Source organism: Panthera pardus, unplaced genomic scaffold (genome assembly GCF_024362965.1).
Source record: "Panthera pardus isolate Hobbes unplaced genomic scaffold, ASM2436296v1 HiC_scaffold_17, whole genome shotgun sequence".
NCBI classification, from domain to species: domain Eukaryota; kingdom Metazoa; phylum Chordata; class Mammalia; order Carnivora; family Felidae; genus Panthera; species Panthera pardus.
This window is the reverse complement of record NW_026526732.1, coordinates 58,367,755-58,394,674: the sequence shown is the minus strand read 5'-3', so window position 1 is coordinate 58,394,674 and position 26,920 is coordinate 58,367,755. Positions and strand designations below refer to the sequence as shown.

Here is a 26,920-nt window from a genome sequence, read left to right as displayed (position 1 = left end):
GCTCCTACACACCAGAGAGAGTCTCCTGAAAATGACACTTGTAGACACAATGTAGTAAAAAAAAATGTACATATACTGAAAAATGATTCTGCAATGACTAACTAACGAAAACAAATCACATGGATAGACAATAAAGGTACTTCCAGTAGAAAACAAGCACCCACATTCACAGTCCCAAGGAGAAATTTTCCTATACAAAAAGGTTCGAAATTTTTGATCAGTAAGTTCTACAATGTCTGCTTTAAACTCTGCCACATACAAAACTGATCCCATAGAGCCAATGTACTTCTCAGGTGGAGTTAATAATCTGTCCTCCAGTTTGGATTATTAATGACCAAAAGAAGTATTGAAAATTGAGACCAGCTAAGTATGATGCAAATGTTAGGGACTAAGACCATTTGTGTCAACTTGACAATGAATTGTTTTAGGATTTTAGTTTAGTTTAGTTTTGGCAGGAAGAGATGCCTATGGAGCAAAACAACCACCACCACGACAACAACTTTATTGCATCCTTAGGAAATATTTTCAAACCAATGCTAACAATTTTTGTATCAAAATATGAGCTTGCTTATTTAAGGAAAAGCTCATTTTTTCAAATTAAATTCTGTTTTCCAACATTCACTTCAAATTATTTTGCCAAGTGATATCCACAAAACCTAAATTATTATTTCACAAACTGGAGCCTGCCCCATGTCTATGCTCTTTTTCAAATAATATATTTTGATTGCAGATTCTCAAAATCATTTTAAGGGCTTGTTAAAACAAAAATTGTTGTTCTCAGTCCTCAAATATCTGAGTTACTATGTCTATGGTGGGACTGGAAAATTTGCATCTCTACAAGTTCCTTAGTGATGTTAATGCTGCTGTTCTGGGGACCATATTTTGGGAACTATTGCTTTATTATAAAGCCAGTTTGACTCAAGGCTTGTCTATTCCTGCAGCCAAAAATCTCTTAAATGATAAGATTTGGAATTTCCATTGTTGTAAAAAAAAAGATTTTATTGAAGCAGAGTTGTAGTTTTTGAGGCAGTATAAACCCCAGGTGAGATTGATGTTTCTATAATGGTTATAGATGATACGTAATGCAATAGATAGAAACTTTCAATTCATTCTCACAAACCAATATCTACTACAAATTTAAACAGGTACTTGTTATTCACAACTTTCTCAGAGGGGCAGAAATTGAGGTATTAGAAGACACAGAATGAATAGTTTAAATATATAAACAAATAACTAAAAAATAATACAATTAACCCATTTAGCCTAATACCATAGCTTTAAACATTTAGTTACCCAAATTCCAAAGTTTCATTTGGAACACAAATCTCTAAAATGTTTCCAGGAGTGATAAAAAAGAGTTAGGGTAAACAACATGTAATGATTATCAGAAAAATACTTAGACGATAAGAATTAGTCTTATTGAAAATGTGATCATTTGATAACCTAAATCAGTGAACAGCTAGGTGCATGCTGGATCCATTCCATTACTGACAGGGATCTAAGAATTTATGTTCCTTAAGTCCAGGCCATCAATATCTTCCCCAAGGCATACAAATATTTGACTCTTCAGATTACTTGTTCTTCTTTGATAAAATAAACAATGGGAAACGACACTGCTCATATTCTGCCATGGCTTAGTCTTTGAATACGAAAGAGCAGAGTGAATAGAGAACATGGAATAGGGAATTTCAGCTCATATGAATACCACAATTCTGAATAAAGTTTGAAAGGAATTCTTGGCCAGGGCGCCTGGGTGGCTCAGTCGGTTAAGTATCCGACTTCAGCTTAGGTCATGATCTCATGGTTGGTGAGTTTCAGCCCTGCGTAGGGCTCTGTGCTGACAGCTCAGAGCCTGGAGCCTGCTTCAGATTGTGTGTCTCCCTCTCTTTCGGCTTCTCCCCGACTCATGCTCTGTCTCTCTCTCGAAAATTAATGAACATCAAAAACAATTAAAAAAAAAAAGAAAGGAATTCTTGAACTCTTTAGAACCGACCTATGGGAGTATTTTAAATACATTTAGAGTTTTATAACTATTGTACTTCATAATTTATCTTTGATGTCCTCTTAACATTAACCACTGAACTGCCTTCTGTAACTATAGTTTTGTATTTTCTGGAATTTCCTATAAAAGAATTCATACTGAATGTAACCTTTAGTATCTGAATTTATTTAACTTAACATACTGTTTTTGAGATTCATGTGCATTGTTGGGATTTATTACTCCTTTGCATTGATGAATGGTATTCTAGCTAATGTATATACCACAGATATGTTTATCCAATATTTGGAAATTGAATAGATAGATTGGAAATTGGTAGCTGTTTTAGTAAAGCTATAATGGACATTCATGTATAGGTCTCTATATGCTTTCTTTTTTCTTAGATAAATATCTATGAGCTGGCTTGCTGGTTCATGTGGTTGTCTCATTGTCTTCACCAAAAATGAAAAACTGATCTCGAAAACTACTATACTGATTGTAACTTCTGCCAGCAATAGGTAAAGTCTTCATAGCATCATCAATATTTAGTATTGTCAAACTTTTTAGTTTTAGCCATACTAGTGAGTGTATGCTAGATTTTGTGTATTGGTTTTAATGCATATTTTTATGATTACTCATTATTTTGAACATCTTTTCACATTTTTTTGCCATGTGCATTAATTCTTTGTTAAAGTTTCCATTCAAGTTTTCTTCCCACTGTTTTTCCAAATTGCTTATTTTCTTAATATTGAGTTTATTTTTTTTTAATGTTTATTTATTTATGTTGAGAGAGAGTGTGTGTGAGGGAGCAGGGAACAGGCAGAGAGAGAGGGAGAGAGAGAATTCCAAGCTGACACTGCAGAGCCTGATGTGGGGCTTGAACTCACGAACTGTGAGATCATGACCTGAGCCAAAATCAAGAGTGGGACACTTAATTGACTGAGCCACTCAGGCACCCCTCTTAACATTGAGTTTAAAGAGGTTTATATATACATTATGAATACAAGTCCTTTCCATGCATGTTTTGTAAATACTGACTACCAGTCTAAAATTTGCATTTCCATTTTCAGAAAAAATCTAATAATCACATAATTTCCATTAAAAAAATGAGTATCTACTGAAGGCTAGTGACAATAGTTGAAAATGTAAAGATAAATGTTTGCCACTGTCAGTATGTATAGTCTGGAGAGTGGGTGCAGTATAATCTAAAGAAATGTTTCAATGTAATGCAAACCAGTATTCTTTTAGAGCTTTGTTCTGAGGAAGGAGGTATAATCCAAGGTGAGCTGACCCCAAACAAGAGAAAAGGATTCAGAAAACTTAGTACAGGGAGTAAGAAGAACAGGGACGCCTGAGTGTCTCAGTCGGTTAAGCGTCTGACTCAATTTCAGCTCAGGTCGTGATTTCCCGGTTCATGGGTTTGAGCCCCACATCAGGCTCTGTGCTGACAGCTCAGAGCCTGGAGCCTGCTTCAGATTCTGTGTCTCCCTCTCTCTCCGTTCCTTCACTGCTCATGCTCTGTCTCTATCTCTCAAAAATAAATAAATGTTAAAAAAAATTAAAAAAAATAAAGAAGAACAGAAAGGTCATGCTAAGGAAAATTAAGAGTATGAGTAAACACACATATGGTTTAAGAGGTAAGCGAATTTTCAGTCAGATCTACATAATCGTGGGTGTTGTGTGCCATTCACTTGAACCGGACTATACAAAGAGCACTGGGTAGACATTGACTGAATTTAAACAGGTGAGTTCTGTAGCCAGATTTTTCTGAGATAGCTCATATTGAAAGTATGGGTACAATGTGAATTAGGGACAAGACTGAAATCAGAGAAAACACATGAAATCAGAGAAAGCACAGAGATGTCCACTGGAGAGACTGATAAGTACATATGTGAGTTCGGTAAGTTTAGAAAGAAATATCTGAATGAATACATGTATAAGGATTAATATCTATATGATTTTATGATAGATTGAGTGATAATACTGGTATAGAGAAGGAGGCAAAAAAAAAAAAAAAAAAGAGGGAATTCTAGGAAAATCCAGGGTTCTGATTTATGTTTTGGATAATGGTGGTATTTCTCCTTCTATACACATAGTAGGAGGACACCACGAGATATAATCTCAATCTGACTTTCAGTGTTTTGGGAGTTATCTTACCTTTTTCTCCTTTCCTCTCACTTTTCAAAAATCTCTAGTGGGGGTGGGGGGTGGCGCCTGGGTGGCTCAGTGGGTGAATTGACTGACCTCGGCTCAGGTCAGGATCTCGTGGTTTGTGGTTCCAGCACAGAGTCAGACTCTGTGCTGACAGCTCAGAGCCTGGAGCCTGCTTCGGATTCTGTATCTGTGTCTCTCTCTCTGCCGCCCCCACCCCCCCTTGCACTCTGTCTCTCTCTCACCTTCCTCCCCCAAAAAATTCATTTTTTTTTTTAAATCTCTAGAGGGAATCTATGCCCTGAACAATGATGTATTCTCTATGCTCATAACCTCATGTTTTGACCATTCATTTGATTGGTAACCATATTTTCACTGTCTTCAATATTATCTTCTTTTATACCATTACTCTACAGTTCTCTGTGGGTCAGCTCACACTACTGTCCCATCCACCCAGTGACCCAAACTTCAAAGCCTGGATTAATGGAGAAAGAGACATATACACGAAGTAAAAGTGATTTCGTGTCCATAAATACATAAATGGATAAAGAAGTTGTGATACATATATCTATATATCTACATAGATATATAGAAGTTGTGAGAGATAGATATATGATCAGTCATTTTAAAGAATAAAATCTTGCCATTCATGATAACATGGATGGATGGACCAATGGACTCTTATGCTAGTTGAAATAAATAAAAAAGAAATACCATATTATTTCACTTATATTCAGAAACCAAACAAACAAAACAGAAACAAATTCATAAATACAGAGAACAAACATGGTTGTCAGAGAGGAGGCAGCTTGAGGGTAGGCAAAATAGATCAAGAGGATTAAGAGGTACACACTTCCAGTCATAAGAATGTCATAAGTATCCTTACATTCACAAATATGAAAAGTACAGCATAGGGAATGTAGTCAATGATATTGCAATAACTTTATGATGACAGATAGTAACTACCTCTTGTGGTGAACATTTCATAATGTATGCAAATGTCAAATCACTATTGTACGCCTGAAACTAATATATAATATTGTGTATCAACTATACTTCAGTTAAAAAGAAGAAAAGGAATATATTAGTAAGCATTATCTCCTCACCCCAATCCTTTATTACCTCTAGCTCATTTTTACACTTTTACCAAATAATCCCATCAAAATACAAATTCATATGGTCATACCCTTTTCCTTTTAGATATCTTTATTAACTCTCCTTTGACAATCTGAAGTCTAAGCTCCATAGTAAGGCATGAAAATCTCACTGTGGTCATTCTATTGTCACTCCATTTACTATACCATAATTGGATATCATTATGACTCAATTCCTTTCCCTATATCTTTCTACCCAGAACTTAGTCACTCTTATTTATCTTGAAAAACTCTTTTCAAAAACTACACACTCCTTAAAACTTTGCCTAATAGGCCCACCGAATCAAGACTAATTATAATTTTCTCTCATCTGTTTTGTTATACAAGATTAAATAGATAATAATTTAATATGTATGTATGTGTTCCAACTTTTCAATATTATAATTATATTGTTGTTTTCTATTATGTTTAATTTACTATGTTCCAAACACCTGCAGAGCTTTCTTTTACTTGTCCACCTGCACTTGGCTCATAGAAGTCAAAATAACTAAATGCCCACTTAGCAAACCTGAAACATGCATTTTCATATCAGTAAGGATGAAGTATTTCAATGCACCCTATAACAATTAAAGACAATAAGATACTTTCATTTGATCAAGAAATGTTCGTTAAAACAAAACTTACAATCACAGGAATTAATTGTAACCCAGAAATATACTTCATATTAGCATTCCTTCTCAATATGAAGATATGTCATTATTGGGGCTCCTGAGTGGCTCAGCTGGTTAAGCATCTGACTTTGGTTCAGGTCATGATCTCACAGTTTGTGGGTTAAAGCCCCGTATCGGGCTCTATGCTGACAGCTCAGAGCCTGGAGCCTACTTCAGATTCTGTGTCTCCCTCTCTCTTTGCCCCTTCTCTTGCTTGTGCTCTGTCTCTCTGTTTCTCAAAAATAAACAAATGTTAAAAAAATAAAATAAATAAAATAAAATGTGTCATTATTATGGTTTCTAAATGTACATCATATTCAGTTAATTAATCTGTCATATATTGCTAGAATCTGCTTTCCAAAACTCCACTTTATTCCTAATAAAAATATATATCAATTAAACTATCATAAGAAAAGCCAGTTTAGTGGAATGAATCATGGCCAAAAAGATATATCCATCTCTTAATCTCTGAAATGTATGAACATTACCTTATTGGATAGATGAGTATTGACAGGTTGAATTCATTTAAGGATCTTGAGAGGGGAGATTATCCTGGGTTATCCGGTAGGCCTTAAATTCAATGTCAAGTGTCTCGTAGGAAATGTCCAAGTGTCCTATAAGAGACATAGAGGAAAGATACAAAGAGAAGAGAAGGAATAAAATCTCTCCTGGAGTTAGTGAGATTGCCGCCTTGTCAACACCTTCATTTCAGACTTTGGCCTATGGAACTGAGAGAATGAATGTGTGTTTTTTTCCAGCCACACAGTTTGAAATCATATGTTACAGCAGCCATAAGAAACTAATAAATAATACAATGGTCATTAGATTTATAAAGTTGACTTATAAATAATATGAATGATAAATGATTGAGAATTTTAAAGAGTTCTCCTTTTAAAAGCATAGATTATGATAGAGTTCTCCTTAACAAATCAGAAATAATTGCATGTGTTCTATACTACCAAGAAGGTGAATTAAGGCACTAGTCAAATCAATGTTATTTTGTAATGACTAAACACTAGGTAAGTCATTAAAATAAAATAAAATAAAATAAAATAAAATAAGCTTTCTTTAATATCTAAGATTTTACTTCTCATACAAAATACTGTTTCTCTCAGAAACATTTAAGCAAGTAGTAGTGAGAATTACTTTTGGAATTTATAGAATAAGAGAAATCAATATGAACAGTCATATCATGAGATCGTTAGTTGATATTGACGTGTTTTCATTTCCTCTTACATGTTGCAAGTGTTAACACAGGCACCCTTTTCTGCTTTCAACACCACTACTACATCAACTTGTCACCTAAATAACTGTAATTAAGCATTCTCTCTAGTTGCTGATTACAGTATGCTGATGAACATTCCCACTGGATTTAACAGCCTCTTTCATAACATCTACAGTAATCATCCCATATTATAATGTCTTTTTTGCTGAAGACTTCTTAAATAATCTAAAATTTAAATTGAACAAGTCTTTGATTATTGCAATCTAAAGTTCAACAGGCGCTTAATCAGAAAGGTGTAAGTATCATATCTTTGACATCTACTAAGCAATAGGATAATATATATCCAGGGAAATAAATACTTAAACTCTTTGGTCATTGATCCATGTCACTTTAAAAATTAATATCAGTATATAACCCGGATAAAGTTTTCCTAAAAAGCAGGAAGCTAACAAGATGTGATATTTTTGAACTTAGCATTTACAACATCCAAATGATTCATTTCAGAGGACTTTACATGCATATAGTTAATGTGCAGAACACTAAAATTTGGATCAAGTACTAATTCAATAACTACATGATAAAGCTATTATTTAATTAGGTCATTATTATTCATAGATACAAAAAACAGCATATTTCAAATCCAGATTTCCAAGATGTGTGTAGATTTTTTCATGACTGTCCTTGGACCTAGGCAAGAGAACTTGCTCCATGAGCCCCTTCCATGATTTGTAAGGTTGTTATAATCACACACACATATACATACAAACCCACACCCCACTATAAAATGGATATGCACCTCTGTCACTTGGGATCCAGAGTAGAGACAGCTGTCATAGTCCCAACTCTAAAAATCAGTTCTTATGACCCACACACCTATCTTCACAGAAATGCCCTTCCACATTTCTTGCTCTATGGACCTGAAACAAAAGGAAGCTGAGTTCTCATGCTATAATGGGTTGGGGTTTCCCACTGCCAATAAAAAGCACACATATTTATCTTCCAGGTGAAAACAAGAAATTTAACTAAATAAATGTATGCTAATATGTGAATTATGCATGTCATTATTTTATTTACTCAATCCATATTTCTAGTTCATCTCATTTCTTTGAGCTACTCCATAAGAACATCGTTCAATACACATGACAAACTATATCAAGCAAACTTAGAGCAGGTGTTTGGATCAATTTTAAATTTATGTAAATATAAAATTTGTATATTTTTTAATAATAAGTGAAATGCACTACTCTATGATGAAATAATTGTATTTTAGCATATATATGAAGGGCCACTATCTATTTGATTGAGAAGCATATGGATTAGATAACAGTCTTTATTTAATTAGCAAATTATGATATGTCCTACTTTCATATACCTGGGAACTTATTATTTGACATATTCATATTTATATTGGTGGGTGTTTGAAAAGGGTAGAGGGGAATATACACATAACATTGGAAACCTTAAGGCAATATAACAAATAAATTTTTATATCTACAGCAAAAAGGAACACTTAGTCAATCTATGACACATTTCTAATGTGAATAGCCTTTATTTATTAACTTGAGCAAATCCATACATCTTGACCTTAATAGGAGTTAGACAAATGCTAATGCATTTGGCCCATGAAACAAAGTAATACCTAATTGTGAATAATCTAGCACATTTCCATTTTTGCTTGTATTCTCTGAATCTCATTATTACCTTTGAAGCGACCATCTAAAACTGATAATCCAAATATATTTTCTGATGTAGATTTATATCTAATTAATTTACTGTGCATATTTTTTGTTATTCATTATCCTGGTTATTATCTTGCAAGTATATGACTATGTTTCTTTTATTTTTATTTTTTTAAGTTTATTTATTTTTGAGAGAAAGAGAGAGTGTGTGAGCAGGGAGGGGCAGAGAGAGAGGGATAGAGAAAGGAACTCAGGCAGGCTCCCCACTGTCAGTGTGGAGCCGGACATGAGACACGAGACTCAAGCTCACAAACTGTGAAAACATGACCTAAGCCAAAATCAAGAGTCAAACACTTAACCAACTAAGCCACCCAGGCACACCTGAATTATGATTTTTTTAAATGAAACTTTATGTACTGTACAATGCTTGCTTCTAAACAGTGTCTTCTTTTCTTAATACATGAACAATAGAGGCCAATTCAATTTTCAGAAACTTTACATTATTTGTTAGTTATTTCAGCTATCATCCAAACACTTAGCAACACCTTTTTCTGAAAATCATTCTATCATTTAAATTATTTGAAACATTTATTTATATAATAGCTATCTGTCTAGTTAGAAAACTGCAACTTGAAAAATTATGTATAATAAGAAGTAGATTCCTCCCTGCCATATCACAGTCTTTCTTCCCAAAGGTAATCCCTATATCCTTCTAAAGTTGTACATATAACTGAAATATTTCATATTGTATATCTATTTTTCATTCAGAAGTAAGCACATTTAACATATCATTCTACATCTTGCTTTTACTGATAGTAAGTATTATATATTTTGGAAATTTTTCCCTTTAAGGCCTTTGTTTTTTACTAGCTGCATACCATTTCTTTGTATTGGTGTAACATTTATTTAAACATTTCTATATAAATGGAATTGAATATTGTTTCTGCTAATCAAAATATATTGCAATGAACATCTCAAGATATATATATGACAGCATACTTTGTAAGTAGCTACAAATGGCATATTTCTAGTAATTAAAATTCTGTATTAAAGAACATATATATTCTTCCATTTGATTGAGATATATTACTAAATTTATTTTCATAAAAAAGCTGTGACAATTTAGATTTTCACCAAAAATTAATTGAATTTTAATGACCCTTGAGGTAATATACATCCATTATTCTCTATCCTATCTATGTTAAATTTTCCTTGCAGTGATTAAACGTTGGAGTTATTACTGAGGATGAGGAGATTATATATATTGCTTGGCTGGCTAAAATGTAACATAGACATTTCTGGTGTGCTGCAGTTAAGCTTGGGAGGGACATGGGTCTCTTGGAATGCTGAAGGGCTGCCTTTAACTGCCCTGACTGCAGAATGCCTTGTTTCAGCAGTCCTTGGGGAACTCCGTTATCTATACATTGTACACAACAAGCCAACTGAGATTTGTGATTGGCCTGACACTGCAACAAATGAGAGTACATGTGAGGCAAATGGGGTCTTCATCTGCGAACGTTGATCCCCATGCCTTCTCCTCTTTCTTAGCAAAGTGTGGAGTAATCTTCATCCATCCGTGCAGGGTTTGCTGGCCACTGCCAGCAATTAAATACACTACTTCTTTTATGTTGGATTTTCCCATTATATACAAATATTTTATCAAAATCTTACAAATAATAGAATACAGGGGACACATTCAGAATCATTATGAGGCCAGTATTACCCTGATACCAAAGCAGCATAAAAATAATACAAGAACAAAAAAGTCTTGTCCAGTATAAGTATTGCTACTCTGGCTTTCTTTTGACATTCATTTGCATGATAAATGTTTCACCATACCTTCACTGTTAATCTGAAGGTGTTGCAGGACTTTTTACCACAATACCTGGGATTTGTTACCATAGTACCCGGGATTTGTTGTCTTGCTGCTTTGAAGAATGAAGAGGTGGACACAAAATGAGCAGCAGGCAGAAGTTTATTAGAGTATAAGATTAGAAAGGAAGAATAGTAGGAAAGCTCTCTTTACAGAGAGGGGACATTTGAAAGTGAATGCCTGAGGACAATAGGCAAGGGTCCTTGTTTTATAAGGTTCTGGGCAGCTCTCCCTTCCCTTCTCCCTTGTTCCTTCTCAGGTTTACTCTTATTGGCTTGATAGCTCTAGATGCTGGGTTGTCCACTCCTGATTGGTTCTTGATTCAAGCCTGATAACATACATTTTTAGGAATTATCTTTTTTTTTAAGTTATCTGATTTGTTACTCTATCATTGTTTACAGGAATCTGTTACCACATTATGTATTTCTGTGGTATTTGTTGTATTGTTTTCTCTTTCATTTCTCATTTTGGTTTTTGAGTCTTCTCTCTCTCTCTCTTTAGTTTAATGTAGTTAAAGCATTGCCAATTTTGTTTATTTTTTTGGAAAAACTGGGCATTACTTTCAAAGTTATGTTATCATTTATTCTGGTCTCTATTTTATTCATTTCTGATTTCTCTTTGTTGTTTCCTTCCTCTACTAATTTCAGCTAAGTTTTTTTTTTTTTTCCTTTCTAGTTCCTTTTGGTATAATGTTGTTTATTTGAACAATATTTCTTAATACAAGCATTTATAGTTATAAATTTCACTCTAACCTCTGCTTTTGCTGTATCCCATAAGTTATGGAATATTATCAGGAGTTAAGATGATGGAGTAGGAGGCCCTTATGTCCCCAACTTGGAACACCCAAATAGATAAATCAATTAACAACAAATGTATAGAAAATCATTGATAACAATATAATAATAGGGACGTTAACACCCCACTTAAAGCAATGGACAGATCACCTAAGCAGGAAATCAACAAGAAAACAATGGCTTTGAATGACACACCGGACCAGATGGACTGAGCAGATATATTCAGAACATTTCATCCAAAACAGCAGAATACACATTCTTTTTGAGTGCCCATAGAATATTCTTCAGAATAGACCACACACTGGGTCACAAATCAGGCTTCAACAGATGCAAAAAGATTGAGATCATACCACACATATTTTTAGATCACAATGCTATGAAACTTAAAGTCAACCATAATAAAAAAAATTGGAAAGACCATAAATACATGGAGGTAAAAGAACATCCTACTGAAGAATGGAGGAGTTAATCAGTAAATTAAAGAAGAAACTTAAAAAACAAACAAACATGAAAGCAAATGAAAATGAAAACATTACAGTAGAGAACCTTTAGGATGCAGCAAAGGTGCTCATAAGAGGAACATATATAGCAATACAGGTCATCAAGAAGCAAGAAAAATCTCGAACACACAATCTAATCTTATACCCAAAGGAGTGAGAAAAGGAAGAGCAAATAAACCCTAAATCCATAAGAAGGGAAATTAAATAAATATTAGAAAAGAAATAAATGATGTAGATAAAAAAACAGACAAAAAAAGAGTACAACAGATCAATGAAACTAAGAGCTGGTTTTCTGAAAGGATTAATAAAATTTATATCCCCCTAGCTAGACTTATAAAAAAGAAAAGAGAAAGGACCCAAATAAGTGAAATCACAAATGAAAGAGGCTAGATCATAACCAATGCCATAGAAATACAATTACAAGAGAATATGACAAAAAATTATATGCCAACAAGTTGGACAATCTGAAAGAAATGGATAAATTCCTAGAAACATAAAAACTAACATAGTGAAACAGGAAGAAATATAAAATTTAAACAGATCCATAAGAGCAGCAAAATTGAATCAGTAATCAAAAATCTCCTGACAAACAAAAGTCCAGAGCCAGATGGCTGGCTTCTAAGGGAAATTCAACAAGACATTTAAAGAAGATTTAATACCTATTCTTCTAAAATTGTTCCAAAAAATAGAAATGGAAGGAAAACTTCCAACCTCATTCTATGAGGCCAGTATTACCTTGATTCAAAAATCAAAGACCCCCCTAAGAAAGAAGAATTATAGGCCAATATCTCTGATAAACATAGATGCAAAAATTCTCAACAGCATACTAGCAAATCAAATTCAACAGTACATTAAAAAAAATCATTCGCCATGATCAAGTGGGATTTATTCTTGAGCTGCAGATATAGTTCAGCATCCACAAATCAATCAACGTGATACACCACATTAATAAAAAAAAAAGGACAGTAACCATATGATCCTGTCAATATATGCAGAAAAAGCATTTGACAAAAAATCATCCATTCTTGTTAAAAACCCTAAACAATGTAAGGGTAGAGGGAACACACCTCAACACCATAAAGACCATGTATGAAAGACCCACCTCAAATATCATCCTCAATGTGGAAAAACTGAGAGCTTTTCCTCCACAGTCAGGAACCAGACAAGGATGTTCATTCTCACCACTGTTATTTAACATAGTTCTGGCAGTCCTAGACTCAGCAATCAGACAACAAAAATACATACAAGGCACCCAAATCAGCAAGGAAGAAATCAAACTTTCACTATTGGCAGACAACATGATACTCTGTAGAAAACCCAAAAGATGGGGCACCTAAGTTGCTCAGTTAGTTAAGCATCTGACTATTGACTTCAGCTCTGGTTATGATCTCACAGTTTCATGCGTTTGAGCCCCATGTCAGACTCTGTGCATTGACCGTGTGGAGCCTCACTCCTCTCTGCTCATGCTCTCTATGGTTCTCTCAAGATAAATAAACTTTTAAAGAAAATTTACAAAAAAAGAAAACCCAAAATATTACACCAAAAAATTGCTAAGCCGATACACAAATTCAGCAAAGTCACAAGATATAAAATTAACATACATAATATGTTGCATTTCTATACACCAGTAATGAAGCAGCAAAAAAATAGGAATCAGTCCTATTTGCAATCGCACCAAAACCCACAAGATACCTTGGGATAAACCTAACTAAAGAGGTAAAATATCTGTACTCCAAAAACTATAGAATACTTATGAAAGAAATTGAAGATTACACAAAGAAATGGAAAAACATTCCATGCTCATGGATTGGAAGAAGAAATATTGTTAAAATGTCTGTATTTTCCAAAGCAATCTACATATTTAATGTAATCTCTATCATATCCCACCAGCAGTTTTCACAGAACTAGAACAAACAGTTCTAAAATTTGTATGGAACCACAAAAGACCCTGAATAGCCAAAGCAATCTTGGAAAAGAAAAGCAAAGCTGGAGGCATCACAATTATGGACTTGAAGCAATATCACAAAGCTGTAGTCATCTAGACAGTATGGTACTGGCACAAAAGCAGACACATAGATCATAGGAACAAAATAGAACATCCAGAAATATACCCACAAATATATTGTCAACTCATCTTCAACAGAGCAGGAAAGAGTATCCAATGGAAGAAAGACAGTCTCTGCAACAAATGTTTCTGGGAAAACTGAACAGGGACATGCAGAAAAATGAACCTGGATGACTTTCTTACACCATACACAAAAATAAATTCAAAATGCATGAAAGATCTAAATGTGAGATAGAGAACCATCAAAATCCTACAAGAGAACACAGGTGGCAACCTTGTTGACCTCGGCCATAGCAACTTCTTACTAGACATGTCTCTAGAGGCAAGGGAAACAAAGCAAATATGAACTATTAGGATTTAATCAAGATAAAAAGCTTCTGCACCGTGAAGAAAATAATCAACAAAACTAAAAGACAGCCTATGGAATGGTAGAAGATATTTGCAAATGACATATCAGATAAAAGGTTAGTATTCAAAATCTATAAAGAACTTATCAAACTTGACACCTAAAAAAACTAATAATCCAGTTAAGAAATGGGCAGAAGACATGAATGGATACTTTTCCAAAGAAGATGTCTAGATGGCTAACAAACACAAGAAAAGATGCTAAACATCAGTCATCATCAGGGAAATACAAATCAAAACCATGATGAGATACCACCTCACACCTGTCAGAATTGCTAAAATTAACAGCAAAGGAAAACAACAGATATTGACAAGGATGTGGACAAAAGGGAACCCTCTTACACTATTGGTGGGAATGCAGACTGGTGCAGCCACTCTGGAAAACAGTATGGAGGTTCCTCAACAAGTTAAAAACAATACCACCCTATGACACAGCAATTGCACTATGAGGTATTTACCCAAAGGATACAAAAATACTGATTTGAAGGGATACATCCACCCAATGTTTATAGCAGCATTATCAATAATAGTCAAATTATGGAGAAGTCCAAGCATTCATCAAGTGCCAAATGGCTGAAGAAGATGTGGTATGTGTATATATAATACATATATTATATATAACAGAATATTACTCAGCCATCAAATAGAAAGAAATCTTGACATTTGCAATGACATGGATGGAGCTAGAGTGTATTACGCTAAATGAAATAAGTCACTCAGATGGGGCGCCTGGGTGGCGCAGTCGGTTAAGCATCCGACTTCAGCCAGGTCACGATCTCGCGGTCCGTGAGTTCGAGCCCCGCGTCAGGCTCTGGGCTGATGGCTCGGAGCCTGGAGCCTGTTTCCGATTCTGTGTCTCCCTCTCTCTCTGCCCCTCCCCTGTTCATGCTCTGTCTCTCTCTGTCCCAAAAATAAATAAAAAACGTTGAAAAAAAAAATTTAAAAAAAAAAAGAAATAAGTCACTCAGAAAGACAAATACCATGATTTCACTCATATATGGAACTTAAGAAACAAAACAGATGAACATAGGAGAAGGGGAAAAAAGAGAGGGAAGCACATTGTAACAGACTTTTAACTATAGAAAACAAACTGAGGGTTGATGGAGGTAGGTGGGCAGGGGATGGGCTAAATGGGTGATGGGTAGTAAGGTGGGCACTTGCTGTGTTGAGCACTGGGTGCTATATGTAAGTGATGAATTACTAAATTCTACTCCTGAAACCAATATTACACTATATGTTAATTAACTAGAATTTAAATAAAAATTTGAGGAAAAAAAGTTTTTACTTACACATAAAAAAATCTCTGTACTTGTAGAAAAAGAATCATGAGTAATCCAAAAATGTATGTGCATTATCTGAAAAAAGAAGAATCCAGCCCAGATGAAAACAGAGGCTATTCTCTTATAACCCTGCTAAAGGCAGATTATGAACCCTATTGCAGACTTTCATGTAAGCTAGACAGATGATGTATAAAAATATATAGCTTAACAATAACTTTTAATCAACTTGAATATTTCCAAGGAAATCATATATGACCTTAAATCATTAAATTGAAATAAATTCCTAATTATAATAGGAAAATTAACTGTGGCGTGTCAGTGTCCAAATAATGGTTAAAATTGAATGAACTGGTTCTTTGTAACTGCACTACTCATGTGTCTGTTGGGAGGGGTGAAGAGAGGGTTGGGTGGGATGGTATAATGCAATGCCTGGTCCATAGCTGGCATTCAATAAATGTTATCTATTGAAAAAATATTTGCATATAAAATATTTAATATTTGCATTGTAGATTTTCCAGTTTTGTTTTATTGTTGATCTTTAGTTTTATACAATTGTCGTTAGAAAATATACTTGGTATGATTTCAGTTTTCTTAAGTTGGTAATATCCATTATATCTCTTTAATTAAACCAGGGATTCTTCTGTGTCTATTCTTCTGGAGGAAAATGTGTAGTTATATTCCTTGAATGGAATGTTTTATATATATATATATATATATATATATATATATATATATATATACACTTGTTTCTATCCTTTAGGAACAAGTATTCTGAAGTATGTTTCAAGTAAAAAAATTTTCTTGTTGATTTTACATCTGGAAAATTAAATTTGTTGAGATTTTTCAAAATATTAAAAATAAAATAAAGCATTTTTAAAAATTAAAAATATATTTTAATATATAATGGACTATTGTACAGCTATAAAAAGGGATGAGATCTAGACATTTGCAAAAACATGGATGGACCTAGAAAGTATTATGCTAAGTAAAATAAATCACAGAGAGAAATACAAATACTGTATAATATCATTCATAGGTGGACTCTAAAAAAAACAAATGAATACACAAACCAAAAGCTGACTAAGGCCTATAAATACAGAGAAAAAACTGATGGTCACCAGAAACAAGGGTAGTAGGGAAATTAGCAAAATGGATGAAGGGGAGTGGTAGACACAAACACCCACTGATCAATTAATAAGTCACTGGAATGAAAGGTACATCACAGAGAATATAGTCAATGATACTGTAATAGCACTGTATGGTGATAGGGTAGCTACATTTCTGGTGAGTATAGCATGATGTCTAGACATGTCAAATCACTAAGCTGTACCCCTGAAAGTAATGTAATGTTATATATCATACATGCAAATAAATACATATAAATGTATTTTAATCCTCTGTGATTTCCTTTAAGATTTTCATGCTCTATAGGGATGATGGGTAGATTTTAATTTTTAATTTTGGATGTATCTTCTCTAGGGAGAGCCTGGGAGTAGGTTCATAATACCTCACCCAAGAGATAAAATCCATTTTGATTTTGAAATCATTTTTAAAAAGTATTCATGAAATACTTGTCTTCTTCACAGACTTTAAAATTTTGATAATTTCTTCAATTTAAACTGATGTGCTATTCCTAAACTTTCTACTGACCTTTAAGACCCAGAACGCACATGGGTTTTACCTTTTGTAGGTCTGCCCACATGAGTGACTATGGGGTTGTAAGGGACTCAGTTCATTTCAGCCCTTTAATTTCCCATAATACAATAGAAAAGAGCACTGGCAGAAGAAATCAATCCCAACTTATCCCTTGTCGAATATCAGCAAACACAATGTCACAAAACCAATGTGAAGAAATGAAGTATAGATTTTCTGCTGACATTTGTAAAGTGTTTGTGTCAAAGTATTTTTCTAATATAGAAAAGGTTACAGTTTAACAAATTAGAGCATGTATTTCTTTTAAACTATTATTTTGGTCATTTGGATTAATTTTAATAGCTTTTTTCTTATAAAAATGTTTAACTCAAAGTGATCAGATGCTATCCTTTAATTACTTATCAAGACATGCATTACTTTATCATAAGCATATGAAAAATTTGTAAGAACCTATTTTTCAGATTAAAGATTTATCTACTGTAATTAAAAATAGTATCAAGTTTCAAAAATTTAGTTTCTGTCAACTATGTTTAGCTAGTTTCCCTTCCTTATTAATAATTATATACATCATTTTCTCCTCACAACTGTTACAGGTGTTTCCACATTTAATATACATTTTAAATAATTAGAAATGGTTTCATTTATACATGAGATTATATTACTTAAAAATATAAATGATAATATATTTATAATATTAATATTTTATTTATATTAATAAACCATTATCCCAAAATAATTGCTTTCCAACACTTTTAACTCTACTAATAGTTATTGAAGACTTATAATTGATGACACTGAAGTACCAAACACTACACACAGCTATAGGAACCAGAGATTCTTGGCAATAAGTGGCTGATTACAGAGCTGGGGCAAGCATAGCGTAAGGTGGTGATCCTGGAATATCTTGTTGTGCAGAAAGTAAGAAAAGGCTGCAAGAATGTTGGGACAGGTCAAACAGGGATAGGAACTGACTAAAAATGGGAAATTTTGAGCACCAAAGAAATAATAATGAGTGAAGAATCACACATCACTAAATAAAAAGAGGAATTTAGGAGTCCAAACTAATCCAAAAAAGTTAGAAACAAAGAAACAAATATTCTACATGTCAGTAGAATGTCAACTAATAAAATGGAGAAATGACTTAATTAGAAAAGCACCATCAGACAATCACCATGGTAATAATGGATTCATGTAAACATCAGAATAAATTTTTTGATGTAAAATTACCCCTAAAATAATTTGTCATATATTTTGTGAGAATAGAACATTTATATATACTCAAACTATCACCCCACAAAAAAATATTTATAATTAACTATCAAGTGTGGGTATTTTATAGGCAACACATTAACCAAATAATGAAAACTAATATCATGAGTCACGTGGCACATCGTCACTGAATGTGTGTTGATACACTATATGACAGAGAAGCAGACTGCATAATTTCTATGGTAGTACTACTCAAATGTGTATCTAGTCTAATCATGGAACACATGAGACATATTCTACAAAGTAAGTAGCCTGTACTCTTTCAAAGTATCCAAGACAAAGACAAGAAAAAAAAAAAAAAAAAAAAAAACAAGGGAAGATTGAGGAACATTTCCAGAATGAAGAAGTTAACTAAAAGGCATGACACTTATATGCAACGTGTAACTTTGGATTTAATCTTGTACCAGAAATGGAGGGGGTATCTTCAGATGGTAGTATACTATCAGTGTTAATTTTCTGATTTTGATAGGTGTTATGTAAGGACTTGGTTGATTTTAATAGTTATGGAAAGAGTACACTTGTTTTCAGGAACTAAACAGGACGTATTTTAAGGATTATCATGGACTGTGTTTGATTTTTTATATACTTCAGAAATTTATAAAGATGTATAGAGAGAAAGTGAGAGAGAGAGATTAAAAGAGAGAGACAGGAGAAGTCAAGATGGCAGAACAGCATGGAAGTTTTTTGTGTCTCACGTCCATGAAATACAGCCAGACCAACACTAAACCATCCTACACACCTAGAAAATTGATTGGAGGATTAACACAATCTTCACAACCTGAACCAAAGAATTCAGCAGGTACGTGGCACGGAGAGGTGAACTTGGGGAGAGAGAAGCCTGTGGTGGGCAGGAAGCCACTTTTGCAGGAGGAGAGAGGATGGAAACGGGGTGGGGGGAGGGGGGAGAATACAGGAAAAGCACCCCTCCCTAAAAGCAGCTGGAGAGAAAGTGGAAAATTGGAAACAGCCACAGGGACTAAACTAAAAAGGGAGAAAGGAGAAATGAGAGGGTTTAAATTCCATTAAGACTGTAAACAAGGGGAGCACAAAGGCTGCAAATCTGCAGCTCGATACCTGGAGGTGCTCTGGTGGGAAGAGCAAATCCCCAGGAACAGAGTGGGGTCAGGGAGGTTTTCGGGCCACACGGGGAAAAGCAGTTTCACTGCTGGAAGGGCATTTGGTAGAGACTGTTGAAACCACCTGGTCCCAGCAGACCCCAGAAAATGGCCACATTCACTGGTGCTGGAACAAGGTCATTAAGGGTGAAGCCTGGTGCCAGATGTGTGTTGTGATTTTCCATAATCCTTGAAACGCTGCTGCTACCCTATCTCGTGAACTTTTTCTGGGGCGGGCTGGCACCTGGCCACAGTCTTGGGGCACTGGCAGCAGCAGGGTCCAGCAAGCGTTCCTGGGTGCAGCTGACATTCGGTCATTGCTCAGTGAGACCCTACCACAGAGGGGTGGAACAGGTCAAAGCCGCAGTCCTTCAGAAGAAAGGGGCTGGGGAAAACAGCTGCACCTGAGACAAAACTCAGGAGAGAAGTACTGCCTGGGGCTTGGTCACAGACAGTGAAGAAGCGGGGCGTGTACGAAAGCTGAAGACAGAGGACGGTGCATAATTGCTGATCAGGGAGAAAAGAGTTCTGATACTAGAGACCGATTAGCTGGGTGACACCATTTTCACTGCTCCCGCGCATGCGCATACACACCTATGAAGGCCCCAACAATCCACTCCAGTAGGCTAGCAGCGCCATCTAGTGGAGAACGGAACCGTTACACTGATCCCGGCCAACTGGGCCAAACTTGCTCTTCAAGAACACAAGTCTCACCGCCTACTTAGTTTATGGACTATAAAGCACTACATAGTCTGACTTCTAGGGGAAAACGAAGTAATTTCAGTCTTATTCAATCTGTTAGCAGGTCCATCTATTCAATTTTCTTTCTTTATTTTTTTCTCTTTTACACTACTTTTCTTTTTCTTGAATACAGAAAGAAAATATTTTTATTTTCAATTTTTCTTAAAAATATTTTTCTTTAATTTTGTTCCTATATTTTTTACTTTGTGTAAATTTTTTCAAATTCTACCTTTCTTCCATCATTTCAGTTTAGTCTACTTCAGTGTATTCCCCTTTTCAAATTTTCAAACGATTTCCTTTTTATTTTATTTTTCTTTTTTCTCTTTTTTGTTTCTTTTATGTTTCTTAAATGAAGAAAAACTTCATTTTTACTTTCGATTTTTATTAAAAATATTTTCCTTTAATTTTTTCTATTATATTCTTTACTTTTGTGTGTTTTTTTTCAAATAATATTTTACTCCCATCATCTCACTTTAGTGTACTTCAGTGTATTCATTTTTTTCAAAATCTCAAAGATTTCTGTTTCCCCTTCCCCTTTTTTTATCTAATCTGTCAAACTACTTTCAACACCCAGACCAAAACACACCGAGGATCTAGCATCATTTATTAGATTTGTGTGCGTGTGTGTAATTTTTTAATTTAACATTTTTTAATTTTAATTTTAATTTTTCTACCTCATTAATTCCTTTTACTCCCTTCAAAATGACAAACGAAGGAATTCACCCCAAAAGTAAGAGCACAAAGAAACGACAGCCAGGGATTTAACCAACACAGATACAAGCAAGATGTCTGAACCAGAATTTAGAATCACAATAATAAGAATTTTAGCTGGAGTCGAAAATAGATTAGAATCCCTTTCTGCGGAGATAAAACAAGTAAAAAATAGAATGAAATAAAAAATGCTATAACTGAGCTTCAAACATGGATGGATGCAGTGGGGGCATGAATGGGTGAGGCAGAGAATCTGCGATATAGAGGACAAACTTAGAATAATGAAGCAGAAAAAAGGAGGGAGATTAAGGCAAAAGAGCACGATTTAAGAATTAGAGAAATCAGTGACTCATTAAAAAGGAACAACATCAGAATCATAGGGGTCCCAGAAGAGGAAGAGAGAGAAATAGGGGTAGAAGGGTTATGTGAGCAAATCATAGCAGAAAACTTTCCTGACCTGGGGAAAGACACAGACATCCAAATTCAGGAAGCACAGAGTGCCCCCTTTAGATTCAACAAGAACCGACCATCAACAAGGCATATCGTAGTCAAATTCATAAAATACTCAGACAAGGAGAGAATTATGAAAGCAGCAAGGGAAAAAAAGCCCCTAACCTCCAAGGGAAGACAGATCCCGTTTGCAGCTGACCTATCCACAGAAACTTGGCAGGCCAGAAAGGAGCGGCAGGATATATTCAATGTGCTGAATCAGAAAAAATATGCAGCCAAGAATTCTTTACCCAGCAAGGCTGTCATTCAAAATAGAAGTAGAGATAAAAATCTTCCCAGAAAAACAAAAATTAAAGGGGTTTGTGACCACTAAGCCAGCCCTGCAAGAAATTTTAAAGGGGACTCTCTGAGGGGAGAAAAGATGTAAAAAATATACATAGAGAGAGAAACAAATAAACAAACAAATAAATAAATAAATAAATAAATAAATACCAAATGCAACAAAGATTAGAAAGGACCACAGAACCCCACCAGAAAGTCCAATCTAACAAGCATCATAAAGGCAATAAATTCATATCTTTCAGTACTGACTCTAAATGTCGATGGACTAACAGCTCCAATCAAAAGACATAGGGTAACAGAATGGATAAGAAAACAAGATCCATCTGTATGCTGTTTACAAGAGACCCACTTTAGACCTAAAGACACCTTCAGATTGAAAATAAGGGGATGGAGAACCATCTATCACGCTAATGGTCAACAAAAGAAAGCCGGAGTAACCATACTTATATCAGACAATGTAGACTTTAAAATAAAGACTGTATCAAGAGATGCATAAGGGCATTATATTATAATTAAGGGGTATGTCCACCAAGAAGACCTAACAATTGTAAACATTTATGCACCAAATGTGGGAAAACACAAATATATAAATCAATTAATCACAAACATAAAGAAACTCATCGATAGTAATACCATCATAGTAGGAGACTTCAACACCCCACTCACAGCAATGGACAGATAATCTAATCAAAAATCAACAAGGAAACAATGGCTTTGAATGACACACTGGACCAGATGGCCTTAACAGATATATTCAGAACATTTCATCCTAAAGCAGTAGAATATACATTCTTCTCTAGTTCAAATGGAATGTTCTCCAGAATAGACCATATACTGGGACACAAGTCACCCCTAAGTATGTACAAAAAGATAGAGATCATACCGTGCATATTTTTAGACCATAACACTATGAAACTTGAAATCAATCACAAGAAAAAAATTGGAAAGGTGACAAATACTTGGAAACTGAAGAACTTCCTCCTAAGGAATGAATGGGCTAACCAAGAACTTAAAGAGGAAATTAAGAAGTATATTCAAGCCAATGAAAATGATAACACCACAACCCAAAACTTCTGGGATGCAGCAAAGGCAGTCATAAGAGGAAAGCATATAGTAATCCAGGCCTTCCTAAAGAAGGAAGAAAGATCTCAGATACACAACCTAACCTTACACCTTAAAGAACTGGAAAAAGAATAGCAAATAAACCCAAAACCAGCAGAAGACAGGAAATAACAAAGATTAGAGCAGAAATTAATGCTATCGAAACCAAAAAAAAAAAAAAAAAAAACAAAAACAAAAACAGTAGAAGAGATTAATGAAACCAGAAACTTGTTCTTTGAAAAAATAAACCACTAGCCAGTTTGATCAAAAAGAAAAAAGAAAGGGCCCAAATAAATAAAATCAAGAATGAAAGAGGAGAGATCACAACCAACACAGCAGAAATAAAAATAATAATATGAGAATATTATGAGTAGTTTTATGCCAAAAAAATGGGCAATCTGGAAGAAATGGATAAATTCCTAGAAACATATACACTACCAAAACTGAAACAGGAAGAAATAGAAAATTTGAACACACCCATAGCCAGTAGGGAAATCAAATTAGTAATCAAAAATGTGCCAAAAAACAAGAGTCCAGGGCCAGATGGCTTTCCAGGGGAATTCTTCCAAACATTGAAGGAAGAGTTAACATCTATTCTCTTAAGCTGTTCCAAAAAATAGAAATGGAAGGAAAACTTCCAAACTCTTTCTATGAAGCCAACATTGCCTTGATTCCAAAACCAGACAGATACCCACTAAAAAGGAGAACTATAGACCAATTTCCCTGATGAACATGGAGGCAAACATCCTCAGCAAGATATTAGCCAGTACAGATTCAACAATACATTAATAAAATTATTCACCACGACCAAGTGGGATTTATACCCGGGATGCAGGGCTGGTTCAATATCTGCAAAACAATTAACGTGATTCATCACATGAATAAAAGAAAGGACAAGAATCATATGATCCTCTCAATAGATGCAGAGAAAGAATTTGACAAAATACAGCATCCTTTCTTGATAAAAACCCTCAAGAAATTAGGGATAGAAGGATCATATGTCGAGATCATAAAAGCCATATATGAACGACTCCATGCTAATATCATCCTCAATGGGGAAAAACTGAGAGCTTTCCCCCTAAGGTCAGGAACAAGACGGGGATGACCACTCTCACCACTGTTATTCAACATAGTATTGGAAGTCTTAGCCTCTGCAATCAGACCACACAAAGAAATAAAAGGCATCCAAATCGGCCAGCAGGAGGTCAGACTTTCACTCTTCACAGATGACATGATACTCTATATGGAAAACCCAAAAGATCCCACCAAAAAACTGCTATAATTGATTCATGAATTCTGCAAAGTTGCAGGATATAAAAATCAATGCACCAACATCAGGTGCATTCCTATACACCAACAATGAAGTGACAGAAAGAGAAATCAAGGAATCAATCCCATTTACAGTTGTACCACAACCCATAAAATACCTAGGAATAAATCTAACCAAAGAGGTGAAAAATCTATACACTTAAAACTATAGAAAGCTTATGAAAGAAATTGAAGAAGACACAAAAAAAATGGAAAAGGATTCCACGCTCCTGGATAGGAAGAACCAGTATTATTAAAATGTTGATACTAGCCAAACAATCTACATATTCAATGCAATCCCTATCAAAATAAAACCAGCATTCTTTACAGAGCTAGAGCTAGAACAAATAATACTAAAATTTTTATGGAACCAGAAAATACCCCGGACAGCCAAAACAATCTTGAAAAAGAAAATGAAAGCAGGAGGCATCACAATCTGAGACTTCAAGCTATACTACAAAGCTGTCATCATCAAGACAGTATGGTACTAGCACAAGAACAGGCACTCAGATCAATGGAACAGAATAGAGAACCCAGAAATGGACCCACAAACGTATGGCCAACTAATCTTTGACAAAGCAGGAAAGAATATCCAATGGAATAAAGACAGTCTCTTCAGCAAGTGGTGCTGGGAAAACTTGACAGCAACATGCAGAAGAATGAAGCTGGACCACTTTCTTACACCATACACAAAAATAAACTCAAAATGGATGAAGGACCTCAATGTAAGACAATGTAAGCCATCAAAATCCTTGAGAAGAAAGCAGGCAAAAACCTCTTTGATCTTGGCCACAGCAACTTCTTACTCAACATGTCTCTGGAGGCAAGGGAAACAAAAGCAAAAATGAACTACTGGAACCTCATCAAAATAAAAAGCTTCTGCACAGCGAAGGAAAAAATCCGCAAAACTAAAAGGCAACTGACAGAATGGGAAAAGATAGTTGCAAATGTCATATCTAATAAAGAGTTACTATCCAAAATCTATAAAGAACTTGTCAAACTCCACACCAAAAAAAACCCCAAATAATCCAGTGAAGAAATGGGCAAAAGACATGAATAGACACTTCTCCAAAGAAGACATCCAGATGGCCAACTGACACATGAAAAAATGCTCAACATCACTCATCATCAGGGAAATACAAATCAAAACCACAATGACATAACCACCATATACCTGTCAGAATGGCTAACATTAACAACTCAGGCAACAACAGATGTTGGCGAGGATGCAGAGAAAGAGGATCTCTTTTACATTGTTGGTGGGAATGCAAGCTGGTGCAGACACTCTGGGAAACAGTATGGAGGTTCCTCAAAAAACTAAAAATAGAACTACCCTACGACCCAGCAATTTCGCTACTGGGCATTTATCCAAGGATACAGGTGTGATATTTCCAAGGGACACATGCACCCCCATGTTTATAGCATCACTATCAAGATATCCAAAGTATGGAAAGAGCCCAAATGTCCATCTATGGATGAATGGACAAAGAAGATGTGGTGTATATATATATATATATATATATATATATATATATATAAAATGAAGTATTACTCAGCAATCAAAAAGAATGAAATCTTGCCATTTGCAACTACGTGGATGGAACTGGAGGATATTATGCTAAGTGAAATTATTCAGTCAGAGAAAGACAAAAATCATAGGACTTCACTCAATGAGGACTTTAAGAGACAAAACAGAACAACCTAAGGGAAGGGAAACAAAAATAATATAAAAACAGGGAGGGGGACAAAACAGAAGAGACTCATAAATATGGAGAACAAACAGGTTTACTGGAGGGGTTGTGGGAGGGGGGATGGGCTAAATGGGTAAGAGGCACTAAGGAATCTACTCCTGAAATCATTGTTGCACTATATGCTAATTTGGAAGTAAATTTAAAAAAATAAAAAATAAAACAAGTTATAAAAAAAAAGAGACAGCAACTGCAGTAAAATATTAAAAATCAGGAAGTCTTATGAAGGGCATATGGGAATTTTGTATACTTTCTTGCAATCCTTCTGTAAGTTTAACATGCTTTCCAAAGTCAAAGTGTGATAAGGAACAATAAAATAACATGGAGGATTTTCATATCCCGCTGCAGAACTCCTGAATCAAAATGTGCGTTTTTAATAAGGTCTTTGGGTGATTTATATACACATAAGTATTTGAGAAACACTGCCTTAAACATGACTTAGCTGGGGAAATAGGGCAAAAAAAATCAATTGTAATTGTTAGTTTTAGATTTGATGATGATATTATGGAGACATTTTAAAGGGGTTTGTCTTCAAGAGATTTTACTAAAATATTTACTGATAAAATGCCACATAATGTCTGAAATTTACTTTGAAATATTATGTGGTAGAGATGAAGTTGATGGGGGCATAGGTTAAATCCTGCTTGTGGTAGTAGTTGTTGCAGCAGGATAATGAGTACATTGAGCTCACTACACTAGTCTTTTTTTTTCTTTTGATATGTTGAACT

The 26,920-nt window shown here is 34.7% G+C and overlaps 1 long non-coding RNA gene across 1 annotated transcript in view; it reads right to left on the bottom strand.

Annotated features, from left to right (window-relative positions):
- The window catches only part of LOC109263467 (uncharacterized), a 143,867-nt gene that overhangs the window by 33,421 nt on the left and 83,526 nt on the right, over window positions 1-26,920 (bottom strand). Inside the window, exon 3 of the long non-coding RNA XR_002078223.2 lies at window positions 6,422-6,547. This is a non-coding gene — a long non-coding RNA (uncharacterized LOC109263467). The remainder of the gene's footprint in view (window positions 1-6,421; window positions 6,548-26,920) is intronic.